This window comes from Pteropus vampyrus, unplaced genomic scaffold, assembly GCF_000151845.1.
Source record: "Pteropus vampyrus isolate Shadow unplaced genomic scaffold, Pvam_2.0 Scaffold142, whole genome shotgun sequence".
In the NCBI taxonomy this organism is placed as follows: Eukaryota; Metazoa; Chordata; class Mammalia; order Chiroptera; family Pteropodidae; genus Pteropus; species Pteropus vampyrus.
The window spans coordinates 1,554,584-1,556,958 of NW_011888923.1; positions in this window are offsets into that span (position 1 = coordinate 1,554,584).

Below are 2,375 nucleotides of genomic sequence, written 5' to 3' on the forward strand. Positions count from 1 at the left end.
CCGGGGGAAATGGCAGCACGCGTCCACCCGGAAGGCACTGCGCATGAATGGTCATAGCAGCATTACTCGTGACAGCCAAAAAGTGGAAACAAGCAAATGTCCATCAATCGATGAAGGGATAAACAAAAGACAATCTAGCCACATGATGGAGTATTGTCCAGCTATAAAAAGCGACGAAGTACTAATACACACTATATGGATGAAGCCTGGAAACTTTATGGTAGGAGAAAGAAGGCAGACACAAATGCACGCATTTCTACGAAACAGCCAGAGTAGGACAATCCATAGAGACAGAAATAGGTTAATGGTTGCCTAGTGATGGAGAGACTGGGGAGTGACAGCTGAAGGGTTCTTTTGGGGGGTTAGGGAAATGCTTCAAAATTGGCTGTGCTGATCGCTGCGCGACTCTCTGAATATACTAAACCCGCGGAATTGCACACTTTAGGGGGGAATTGTAGGCTACATGAATTATATCACGATGAAGCTGTTACACAAAAAGAACCATGTATTCATTCAGCGACTACTTATTGAGCGCCTGTGGTATACCAAGCACTGTCTCAGGTGCTCAGGAAACATCAGTGGACACAATAGAAACGATCTGTGCCCTCTCAGATAGGGAGCATAATTAAAAACTAACTTGAATCCTACGCTAGGAGGGGATCCACGCTATCTGAAAAAGGGCACCCAGCTCAGGAGTCCCCGAAGGGCAGAGGACGGCGATATGACATAACGTGACCCGCGGTGACCAGGGCAGCTGCAGTCATTGGAACAAAGAGTTGAGAGAGTTGAAGAAGAAAGCCAAGACGCTGTCAGGGAATGCGTCCCGGGTGGAGGGCGCAGAGGGAACAGCCTGTGTGACACGGGGACACTGAGCCCGTGTGTCTGAGGAAGAACAGGGAGCGAGATGCGGACGGGGTGAATGAGGCAGGGCGGACAGCGCCTCGTGCGCCATCGGAGGAGAACGGGAAGGCCACGGGTGAGCAGCGGACTGTCACAGTGACTCAAGAGGTCACTTTGCATCTGGACACTTGTGGTCACAGCCGCTACTCACAGCAGCCGAACACTGGGAATAACCCAAGCGCCCACTGGTGGGTGAACAGATAAACACGGCGGGCTCCATTCACACCACGGAATATCATTCAGCCTTAAAAAGGAAGGACATCCTGCCACACGCTGTGACACGGAGGAACCTTGAGGACATTATGCTAAGTCAATTAAGCCAGCCACAAAAAGACAAATACTGTGTGAGCCCACTTAGGAGGGCCTCGGGTAGTCAAACTCACGGAGACAGAGGGCGGCGTGGTGGGTGCCAGGGGCTGGCGAGGGGGATGCACGGGAGTCAGGGTTTCAGTGTTGCACGATGAAGATGGCTGTGGACATGGGTGGATGGTGGCGATGGTGATGAAGCGCTGTAAACGTACACTCGAAGACGGTCAAAATGGTACATTGCGTTGCGAGTGTTTTACCACCATTAAAAGTCATTTCTGAAAGAGCGCGTTGGCTGCCAGGTCGAGACCAGCCTGCAGGGCGGCGGGGGCAGGGGCAGGAGCGAGGCCCGGGGCCGGAAGCCATAGCGGGGCCACCGCTGTGTCTGGCACGTGAAGTCTCACTTCCCTGTCCTCTGGAGCTGGGCGTCACCACGTGCGGCCCCCAGAGCCTCTCCCTCCATCCACCCCGTGAGCAGCAACGCTCCCGACTGTGGCAGCCCCAAGGGAGTCATGGGGTGAGGGAAGGGGACCACCCAGCCCTGAGGCCTCTAGAAGGGCCTAAGAAGCAGCTGCCTCAGGGTGTGAAGAATCCCAGAAACTGGTGTCCCAGAAGCCAGGCGGACGGTTCAAGGAGGGACGAAGGACCGACCAGCCGCAGGCGCCTGCAGAGTGGTCAGCACCTTCCCGGGCTCACCAGAGGCCCTCCACGAAAGTGACAGCACTCACGTGGCTGCCCTGCCCCGGGACGCAGAGCACGCAGCAGGCTGCCCAGGTGCGTTCTGGTGGTGTCCAAAGCGGGATCTGGACCGTGGACACCACTCCGAGTCAGAGTGTGCCCAAGGCCACCTGGCTGAAGTCCCACCTACCAGCACACACTGACCCTGCCCGCAACGGCTGGGCACACTGGAGCCACTGGGAGAGAGGGGCAGGCCCAGGCCATCGGGCCTCTGGGGACAGGCTGGCCTGCAGGTGGCGCTCACCTTCCCGAGCTCACTCCCTTCTCTGCTGGTTGCACAAAGACCCCATGGTTTTAACTCCAGGGTTTATCCACCAGCCAAATGAAGAGGAATATTTTATAAAATTGTAATACTGCATGAAATTGCTAAGTACATATATAAGGCTAATGTCACCGTAATATTAAAATACTAAATTCATTTATATACTTTT